Genomic DNA, 11,919 nt, shown 5'->3' with positions numbered 1-11,919 from the left:
AAGTTCTCTCCTCCCTTCAGAGAAAGGTACCTCCTTCTTTGATGGCCCCGTTCTTTCCACTGGGATCTCACTCACAGAGATCTTTCATTTAGGTCTTCTTCTTTTTTTTCTTTTCCATGGTATCTTGGCTTTCCATGCCTACAATACTCTCATGGGCTCTTCAGCCAGATCCAAATGCCTCAAGGGCTGATTCTGAGGCCAGAGTGCTATTTAGGACATCTGCCATTCTATGAGTCTGCTGTGTATCCCACTTCCCATGTTGGATCCTTCTCTCCCTTTTTGATTCTATCAGTTAGTATTAGCAGACACTTGTCTTGTTTGTGTGATCCCTTTGTTTCTTAGACCTATCCGAGCCATCGAATGTGAACTGAAATTGATCACTTGGACTAGTGAGATGGCATTGGTACATGCCACCTTGATGGGATTGTGTTGGAATCCCCTGGCACATTTCTAACTCCATCATTTGGGGCAAGTCTGATTGAGCATGTCCCAAATTGTACATCTCCACCCTCTCTTTTTCCACTCTTAAATTTAACAGGGATCACTTTTCAGTTAAAATTTAAACACCTAAGAAAAATTGTGTGTTAATTACAGAGTTCAACCAATAGTACTAGAACAACAACAACAACAAATACTAAAAAGGATAAAGTATTACATTGTACATCTAGAGTCAGGACAAGAGCTGATCAGGTCATTGTTTCTTATAGTGTCCATTTCACTTCAACAGGTTTCCCCTTTGGTGCTCAGTTGTCGCCGATCAGGGAAAACAAATGATATTTTTCTCTTTGGGACTGGCTTAATTCACTCAGCATGATGTTTTCCAGATTCCTCCATCTTGTTGCAAATGACCGGGTTTCATTGTTTCTTACTGCTGTATAGTATTCTATGGAGTACATGTCCCATAATTTCTTTATCCAGTTTACTGTTGATGGGCATTTGGGTTGGTTCCAGGTCTTAGCTATTGTGAATTGAGCTGCAATAAACATTAATGTGCAGATGGCTTTTTTATTTGCCAAATTAATTTCCTTTGGGTAAATTCCAAGGAGTGGGATGGCTGGGTTGTATGGTAGGGTTATGTTCAGGTTTCTGAGGAATCTCCAGACTGACTTCCATAGTGGCTTAACCAGTTTGCATTCCCACCAACAGTGGGTTAGTGTCCCTTTTTCCCCACATCCTCTCCAGCATCTGTTGTTGGTAGATTTCTGAATGTGAGCCGTTCTCACCTGGGTGAGGTGAAACCTCATTGTGGTTTTGATTTGCATTTCTCTGATTGCTAGTGATCTTCAACATTTTTTCATGTGTCTGTTGGCCATTTTGATTTCCTCTTTGGAAAAATGTTTATTAAGGTCCTTGGCCCATCTCTTAAGTGGGTTGTTTGTTCTGTTGTTGTGGATTTTCTTGATTTCTTTGTAGATTCTGGTTATCAATCCTTTATCTGTAGTATAGTTTGCAAATATTTTTTCCCATTCTGTCGGTCGCCTCTTCACTTTCCTGACTGTTTCTTTTGAAGTACAGAAGCTTCTCAATTTGATGCAATCCCAAATGTTAATTTTGGTTTTGACTGCCTGTGCTTCTGGGGTCTTTTCCAAGAAGTGTTTGCCTGTACCTATATCTTGGAAACAAGTGCAAAATTTGAAGGTCATTAATTAAAGTAAAATAATGGGAAATGAGCAACAGAAACCCCATCCTTCACAAGAGTAGAAACTCACTTCACTGTCTTTAAGGGAAATTGCTGCTGGGGTGTATGGAATGCATCAATGCTGCCTCTTGACAGGTTCACCTTAGAGAGACACAAATTAAACCTTTTCAGTTGCTGTTTTGAAACTAAAATTGTTTGACCAGTTCAGTCCCTGAATGATGTTTAAGGAATAAAGAGAAAAAAGGAGGAAGCTCTAATTGGCAAATTACTCCTTGTTATTTAGCTTGACTTTCAAGTTGGAAATTCCAATAATGAGTAGCTTTGGTGGGACTTGCCCTTAAGCAGAACCAGGGGCTTTTTTTTCAAATACTATTTAATGTGAAGGTATTCAAGAAACATATTGTAGCACTTAAGCCATCACTTTCTATTAATATTGTTGTATAATAATTTTTAAATCTGTCTCCATGGATGCTTTTATGATTCTAAACCATTTAAGTGAAGTGTAAATTGCAAATAAGATGTAAATGGATTTTTCTTGTTACATAGTCTTTATAGGGGTGCTGTTACTTAATGATAATTTCCTAGAATGTTAGAAAACATGCTTACTTACCAGTTATCTTAACATGCCCATGATGGGTATTCTAAACTTCATTAGGAAAAAACAACTCAAGATTTTTTAAACTCACCCCAAACAGATTTAGTGGCAAATATTTACTTTTGGATGTTAATGATGAATTTATTTGATTGATTAATAAGTTGCAGAAGATGTTTTCTGACATTAATTTTGACTTACTTAAATTGGGGAAAATGAACTCCAATTTGCAAAACTATCTTGCTGACTAATATTACTGAAGGATGGAGGATTATTTCAAATTTGGTGATAGATCATTTTCTACCTTGATGGTTCCACTGAACCTCAGTATTTAATCTTATCAAAAGTTGTAAAAAGAATGAAATAAAGAACTAGGGTTTTGCTCAATGAAAAGCAATTTTGGAAATAAATGATTATGTTTAATATTTTTTCTTAAACTTCAAAGATTGGCTGTATCATTTAGATAAATAAAAGCTAAGGGTTTAGTTGAAATTTTCTGTTTAGTTTCATTTCAGATAGGGTTATTGGGCTTCAGAGGAGATAGACTTTTTTACTTCATTTTTGTAACTTTGCATATTCACTTAAGTCTATTACTTGGATAACAGATTTCACGACATGAATATTACTTGAAATAACCATGCAGTTGAAATGACTGTGAATAACCAGTTTCCTATTTACATTGAAATGTCTCAAACAGAAACTATTGATATAGTGCTTTTGGAAATGATAATGGCTCCTGAGGTACTAATCTTGCCTTGTTTCTGAACAGTTAGAAGTCTCTCTGAGTGGGACATGGGCTTACACTATGCTGTGAGGAGGTAGTAAGCTGGTAAATGAATAGTTTTATGATGAGATATGAGTCTGAAGTTTTCCCCAAGGGTATTTAGCCTTCCTGATTAAAAAGAAGGAAGTTGCCTTTTCCCCTCTAGCATTTTAATTTCTCTACATTGGAGTATGTATTTGAAAGTAGTGATTACAATCGAAAGTGTGTCAACACTGCTCCTTCTTTGAGGTGCATTTGGGATCCCTTACTCATTGATTAATAGGTTCAGATTCTTTTACCTTGATGAAAATTATAGTAAGCACTCTACCACATGTTTTTTTGGAAGGAAGGATACTAAACTGGAAATACTCAACACAGTCCAAATTTGTGATTTGGGAAATGATGGAGAATAGTTGGAGCCATGTCATTGAAGTATATGTGTGACTTGAATAGCTGCTTAAATTGTTTCCTGTAATCTAATGGCATGTGGCATACTTAGTTTTCTCTTTTATGACCAGATTCTCAATGAGGAAATGATTAGAAAGCTATTACCAGTGGTCCAGCTAAAGTATGACAAAGGCTGAATGGAGGCAATAAGCCAGTAGATCTATAGAAGAAAGGGGGGAAGTTTACAGTTTTTAAGAGGTTAAGCAGATTGATTGTTGACTGTGGACTTAGGAACAGAGTGGGGACTGCAGAGGCCTAAGTCAGCCATGATAGTGTCCCATGCTATGAAGTCACCCTGCAGCTGATGTCCAGGTAACATGACATTTCATTAAGACTCTAACTATTGACTAAGGAAACATCTATTGTTCCTTAAGAATGAATAAGCTAACTGTGGGCCAAGGCAGGAGGAGGGATTAAGGACTCCCACTGTTTCCCTCTCCCTCCATGGCTGCATGCAGGTAAGGCTGAGTGCCGGAATGAGCATGCAAATATACTTCCTTAATCAGTTATCAAGTCTGTTAGCTCTTAGTTCTTCAGTTTCAATAAGCTATTCTCTGATTTTCAATGTGACTGATAACCACACATAAATCTGTATTGTTGAAACTTGATTCAGTACACATACCCACTCTGTAAGAAAAGTGTAAAAAGCTGTAACCAAACTCAGGCTTGTGGAACAGCTGACTCAGGCAACTGACTCTTTCCAGGTTTAAATTCTCAGTTTGACCAGCAGAGTAAACTTTCCCTTTGATTTTCCATCCAGACTGATTATTTCAGTTGCCACAGTTAATTAAAGGAGAAGTATTATATAGGATATTGAATTTTATAACTAGAATTTTGTAGCCAAAGTTGTTTACTTAAATGTTTATTTTTATTGATAGTTCCAGATTATTTTTTCAACTTCATTGTGACAATTTTACTGTCTGAAATGGCAAATAGAAACATATTTAATGTCATTTGCAGCTTAAAATCCTTCAACAAATTCTCATTCCTTTAGGTTAGTGCTCAACCCAATTCTTGAATAAGGCATGTAACGTTTGTGCTAACAAATTACCCACAAATGTAGGGGCTGGAAACACAGATTTGTTTTGTCACAGTTTCTGTGGTCACATGTCCAGGAGCAGTTGGTTAGGATGCACGGTCTCAACGTTCCAGGTGTCAGCCAGGGCTGCACTCATTTCCAAGTGCAACTTAACAGGAATCTGCCTCCAAGCTTGCTTAAGTGGCTCTCAGAGACTGCACAGGCTTTCAATGGAGCAATTCATGTCCACTGGAGTGACAGAACCGTGGAAGAGTGAGAGAGCACCCAAGACAGAAGCCATAAACCTTAAATTTGACATGCCATCTCTCTTGCTGTATAATCCTTAGAGGGGAGGTAATAACCCAGTCCTTGTTCAAGGGCCGAGAACTACACAAACTGGGGCTCACTGTGGCCTTCTCAGAGGGCTGCCTGCCACACCTGGCTCACATCAGCAGGGCCCTAACTACCTAGTGCTCTGGTTTTATCCCTTGCCACTTTTTCATTCCAATTAGAAACAGTCCAATCAGATTCTTTCAGTTTCTAAAATGCTTCATGTTCTCTTTTGTTCCCAGACCTGGGGCAGATGTCCTGTCTTCTCTTTGTTTGGCTAATTCAAATATGTAGGGTAGATTTCAGCTTGATATTATCTGACCAGTCCCTCCCAATTCCCCACAATTGGGTAAGAACTCCTGTTCCTTTTCAATTGTACATGCATGAGACTTGAAGATTTTTGTTTTTAGGTGTGCCTTTTATGCCCACTGTGAACTGTATCCTCAGTGCCTGGGTGTCTAGCACAATACCAAGTACTTATTAATGTTTGTTTATGAAAGGCTAACTGAATACCAAGAGGCAGTAAGGATAGGATCAGTATGATAAGTAAGCTGATGGTCTCACATATGGATCTATCAGAGCCACCACATGTGACTTCCTTTGACTACATTTTGTTGTGTCAGATCCCATGTTTGTAGGTTTTTTTTGGAGGAAAAAGCCAGATGTCTGTTTTATGTAACTTTGTCCTGTTTTGCCTTTTATTTTTTACAATTCCTTAAGTAGATTTATGTTGCATACTGAATTTGGAGATTAAGATTAAGAAAAAAATAGCTCTACTTAAATTAAGATTCAATTATTTGGTAGAAACCAGTCCCTGTTCTGATTTAAGATGTCCTTACCAGTTTTCAAAGTTGATAGTTTCAGAAGGACTAAGGGAATTTTTTTAACATGGGTATATTTGCTTTCAGTCTTGCTGGTGTTTTAACATTAGAAATTTAGTATGAAAAAAAAATTTTGCATTGAAAATGGAGGAATGATAGTCTCTGGGATAAGCTTGTGTGATTATATATTATTTTATGTTTGTTTTTGTTATTTATTTTCACATCAGAATGGAGGGGGAGAACTGAGAGAGAGGGAAAGCTCATGAGAAAGTACGCTCCCATCCACTGGTTCACTTTCCAAATGCCTTGCAGTGACTGGAGCTTGGGCTGGGCTGAAGCTGGATCCAGGAACTCAGTCCATATCTCACATGTGGGTGGCATGAGCTTAGCCAGAAGTTGGAGTCAGGAGGGGAACCAGGTATTAAACCCAGGTATTCTGATGTGGGGCATGGTGTCTTTTCCTTTTTTAAAGATTTATTTTATTTATTTGAAAGTCAGAGTTTCACAGAGGGAAGAGGCAAAAGCAGAGTTTGGTTTGGGCCAGGCTGAAGCCAGAAGCCAGGAACCTCTTTCAGGTCTCCAATGTGGGTGAAGGAGCCCAAGCACTTGGGCCATATTCTGCTTTCTTAGTCACACTAGCAGGGAGCTGGATCAGAAGTGGAGCAGCCAGGACTTGAACCAATAGATGCTAACACTTCAGGAAGTGGCTTAACCTGTTACACCATAGCACCGGCCCCAGGACATGGTGTCTTAGCCAACTACTAGGTCAAATGTCTTCTCTATTTCTTTTTGGATTTAGAAAATGATAAGGAGACATTTTTTTCAGTGAGTAAACAATAAAAAAGCAACACAGAATTAATATAGTTTAACTTCTTCAAAGACTACTCTCTTTTCACTGTAGTCATTTCCTCAATCTAACTTAGTCCTCACTTCTAAATAGCCTGTCTTCCACTTCTGTGTCTTCCTGGAATGTCTTCTGGCAAAACTCATGACTGCCAGTTCACAGCCAAAGGTAAGGGGTGCCATATGCCAATCTTATTAGACTTCTCTACTGCACTTCATTCTTGATGACTGGATCTTTTTTGGAACACTTTTACCTGTGGATTTCAGGGGATCTCTTCTTGTGGTGGAGGTCATGGTTCTCCTTTTCTCTCCCCTACTCCTTCCCTCTTTCTCCTTGGCCTTTCTTCTCCTGCTCATCTTTATTTCTGAACAATTACTTCTCAACTGTCTTGATCTCCTCTTTGTCTAGTGCCTCTTGAGTATGCTACAGGTCATATTTTGGCCTCTACATTTTGGGGTCCACAAGAAATTCCATCACTTGTGTATTATCTCTCCTCTACAGCCTGATAAATTCAAATCTCCAGCTCAGACTTTTTCTCTAAGTGTCAGGCTTACATTTGTAACCCCAGCTGACTGTTCCAGCTAGATGTTCACAAACATTTCAGACTTCAAATGTGCCTTTCCCCACACCTTTTTGCTCATTGCAGTTGATGGCTCCATTATCGATCTGGCTTATACAATAATCCTAGGTTCCTTATTTCTCCACCAGATTAACCACTCAGTCCAAGTGATTATATCTTCTAAATATGTGGCTCTCAACCTTTTTATTCCCTAAGAAGATGAGGACCAAAGCATATTTATAGGCATCATAGTAAATCATAATGTCGGTGATCCTCATTGGAGGTAGAGGGCTGTACTCCTTAGGAGAAATCCTAAGAGAGAGTGTAGTGGTCAAGGTAGCTTGAAACAGGCTGCCAATTGGCTCCAATGGATTCCAGAGCTTGGGGACTGCTGTCCTAAGCATTGTGTTAATCAGATGCTCTCTTCCTTGCAGATCCTACTGTTTTAGTTCAAGCCCTTATCAATTCTCTTCTTGGGGCCGGCGACGTGGCTCACTTGGTTAATCCTCTGCCTGCAGCACTGGTATCCCATATGGGCATTGGGTTCTAGTCCCAGTTGCTCCTCTTCCAGTCCAGCTTTCTGCTATGGCCCGGGAGGGCAGTGGAGGATGCCCAAGTGCTTGGGCCTCTGCTCCCATGTGGGAGACCAGGAAGAAGCACCTGGCTCCTGGCATTGGATGGGTGCAGCGCTGGCCATATTGGCCATTTATGGGGTGAACCAATGGAAGGAAGACCTTTCTCTCTGTCTCTCTCTCACTGTCTAACTCTATCTGTCAAATAAAAAAAAAATTCTTGACTACTGGAAAACAATTCCACCTCTGTCTAATTTATTTTCTACATAATGTCAGAGTAATTATCTAACATAGAAACTTATCATTTGCTACTTAAGACTTAAAGACTTCCTATTACCCATAAAAAAACTAAACCAAAACAATACAGTTTCTGTGATCTGCTCTATGTCTTCCTTTCCAGTAATCTGCCTTCCATTTAATCCACAGCCATGTGGAACTTGTCATTTTTGAGCACCCCTTCTTTTTCTCATCTTCTTGCTTCCCCTGAGGTGCTCTCTGCTTTGTTAGCTCTTTGGCAGACTATTGTTCATCACTGAGTACTCATTTCTTTGAAGAAACATTGCCCAATCTACATTCCTCTTCCCACAGTCCTCCAAAGATGGATTCACATGGTATTTTATGAAAACTTCAGTTATTGCATTTTCTATTTTTCATGGTTTGTAATTTTTTTTATTTTTCATAATTGATTGACAGATTTTTGGAGGTTGAAGATTGTGTCTTACTCCAGTGTTTGTTTCTGTATGTTCAGAAATATTATTGAAGGAAAGGGTGAATTGATTTAATAAATTAGTTCTTTAATTGAAAATATTTGCTGAATGCCTCTGTGTGACAGTCACTGTTCTGCTCAAAGTCACAGGTAACAAATTCCTACTATAATAGATGTTATATTAAATTGCTAATATATCCTTATATAAATATCACTGGCATTTACAAGAATATTCTGATAAGGGGAGGAGATTTTCTGATTCTAACTGAACAAATTGGGCCCTTTCCTGGTAAACAATGAGTCTCTGCTCATTATTTCCTTAATTTGTACCATGGATATTCCTTTCCTCAACGTTTCCTTGTGGGCAAATACTTATTTGGTGGAATTTTGGGGAAAAAACTCCATTAGTCATAATAGTAAATAATAGAAATATTGGACAATAGTAAAAATAAATATTAAGATAGGATCTGTTAGAGTGGTGCTGTGGCTCATTTGGCTAATCCTTCACCTGCGGTGCCAGGACCCCGGGTTCTAGTCCCAGTTGGGGTACTGGGTACTAGTCCTGGTTGCTTCTCTTCCAGTCCAGCTCTCTGCTGTGGCCTGGGAGGGCAGTGGAGGATGGCCCAAGTGCTTGGGTCCCTACACCCGCATGGGAGACTGGGAGGAAGCACTTGGCTCCTGGCTTCGGGTTGGCGCAGCGCTGGCTGTAGTGGCCATTAGGGGAGTGAACCAACAGAAGAAAGACCTTTCTCTCTGTCTCTATAACTCTCTCTCTGTCTCTCTCTCTCTCACTGTCTAACTCTGCCTGTCAAAAAAAAATAGGATCTGTTGGTTCCATTAAATTTTTACTTCTATTACTTGGGTCACTTTCCTTTAGTATCATATTGCTACAAATTATACTGTTTCTTCAACATTTGTACAAATTAAAATTACAAAATCACTTCCTTACCGATATTTCATTCTAAATATTATGTTAAAGAAGAAAATCATATTTTTCTTTGTAAACATATAGAATAGACATGTTTTATAGATTAATAACTGTAGTCTTCAGATAGTATATGCTGTTCTAGTTACTATAAATGGGTTCCATATTAAAAGTTTTTATTTCTCTCTAACAACAATAAGTATAGTCAGTTTCAGGGGGAAGAAGTCAAATCTAAACATAAAATATCTCATTGTAAATGATTATGTAAAGTGACTATTCCTACTTTGGGGAGTATATTTATCATCATGAATTGTTACAGCTCCTCTACTACTAATGCTTTGACAATTCATTTGTAAGTGGGAAAATCAACAGAATGTATGTCCACACTGTAATATCCAAACCCAGAAGATTGGTGGATTTATATTATTGGAAGAGGCTTTGAAAGTAGTTGTTCCCATTCCTCTGCCTTCTAAAAATGAATACTATGTTATCAATTCCTTATATCCAGAGAAGTATAATCCATAACTCCAGAAAACATACTCAAATATGTCAGAATTCACATTGATTCAGTTCAGTTGATTTCTTGATAGGGAATCAAAGTTTCTCCTTTCCCTTAAAAAAATAACTCTGTAATTAAGTCCATGTAATAGAATGGATGTGGGTAAAAGCAAATCTGAGATAAGACCCCTATTTCCAGTCTAACAATTATAACAAATATGGCAATATCATGTTCCAATGTAAAGGATGTTGGAAGTATTGTCTTTGAAAACTATTTTTGAGAAAATAAACATAAATACATAAATAACATATATATTTTTATATATTTAAGGTCTAAATGCCAGACTATTTCAAGTGTAATGGCTTCGTTCCACCAGACACTGCTTGGATGGGCACAAGCCTCCCCTTCCTCCTCCTTTTCTCTCACTCATTCTCACTCAACCTCTGATACTCTTACTGATGTAGTTATGACTAACCATCCAACTGCTGCATCCTTTTTTCTTTTTAAAATCTAATTTTTAAAATATTTATTATTTGAATGGTAGAGAGAGAGAGAGAGAGAGAGAGATCGATCTTCCATCTGTTGGTTCACTCCCCAAATAGCTGCAACAGCTAGGGCTGGGCCAGGCCAAATCCAGGAGCCAGGAGCTTTTTCTGGGTCTCCCATGTGGGTGGAAGGGGCCCAAGCACTTGGGCCATCTTCCACTACTTTCCCATGCATGTTAGCAGGGAGCCAGATAGGAAGTGGAGCAGCCAGGACTTGAACCATATGGGATACTGGCACTGCAGATGGCAACTTAAACCTTTGCTCCACAATACTGGCCCCATCTAATATTTTTTAACCTTACAAACTCATGTAAACTTTTCAGCACCAAGAATCTCGAAATTCTGGGTGTGATTAAGTTAGGGACCTTTACTGCAGGATAGTGAGATGTGTAAGAGGAAGGATTTTGCTGTCTTGGCTAGCAATATCTTAATAACATATTTTTCATTGCTTTGTACCCTCTCAAGGACTTCTCCTACATTTTTATACTTGTATATTGCCACCAAATATTTATAAATAAGTGGCATTTAAAAACATAGTATATTCCCTGCCAAGTGAGTATAGTAATATGCTTAAAGCTTCATGAAAAATATTCTAATCTTGCTTTCTATCATCTTTTACATTTCAGCTGTATCAGTATCTAGAAGAGTGCTGTACAGTGGAAAGAGCCACATATGCTATTTTAAATTTTCTAATAGCCATGTTTTAAAAAATAAAAATATGTGAAATTATTTTGTCTAACCCAGTATATCTTTTTCTTTTCTTTTAGGCACTTTTTATTTTCCAAAAAAAAGACATTAATATATAAACATCTTGTTCTCTCAAAAAATCCTACAAAAAACACCTGTTTCCTCCATTATTTGCATAGTAAATTACCACAATACAAAAATAAGGGAAAAAGAAGCAAAACAGCAACCAATTTATGCTTTTTATGTAGGTAATGTTTCCATGTATTAACGTTTTGAAGCCTCTTACAAAATTATTACACGGTTCATCATCTATTTACATCTATTATTATCTATTTAAGAGCAACTTTTCTAACAAAATTATAATTTATCAAATTATGAAAATTATTTTCTAAAAAACACGTACTATATTACCACAAAATAAAGATAAACGATATTTTTAAAACAAAATTAAATTTTAATTTCACTTAAGACCCCTTTTGTCATTTTGCTTATGGATTCTGCCCTTTGGTTAACAGCATCAGCATCACATTACTGTTTTATATTGCACATATGTAGCACTTGCTGCCTTACATTTTCAACATTGCATTTCTATTTAAAGGCAGACACAGTATTAACAACAGATTAACTGAACTGCACTGTAATTTAGATTAAATTACTGTGTCTCACTGTACATTACATGCGAAACCCACATAAATTGTCATTTATCCAGCAGTACTGAGTAAACATCTCAGTATATGAAAACATCGTCATCAATACAACATTGCCATATGTGAAAACTACGGTCCTTCTTAAAAATGATACTGTGTTTAGCTTATTGTAAGAGGTTTAATTTTCGTATATTGTAACTATCTTGAAGCTCTTTGGTTTACAATTCATATAAAATGTCTTTTATTTAAAATAAACACTCCTGTTTTAATCAGTGCATGAAATTTGCTTTTAAAGTTCACTGAATGATTATTATTCCTTCCCCTT

The sequence above is a fragment of the Lepus europaeus genome, chromosome 21 (genome assembly GCF_033115175.1).
Source record: "Lepus europaeus isolate LE1 chromosome 21, mLepTim1.pri, whole genome shotgun sequence".
NCBI classification, from domain to species: Eukaryota; Metazoa; Chordata; class Mammalia; order Lagomorpha; family Leporidae; genus Lepus; species Lepus europaeus.
Note: the sequence above shows the minus strand (reverse complement) of the source record.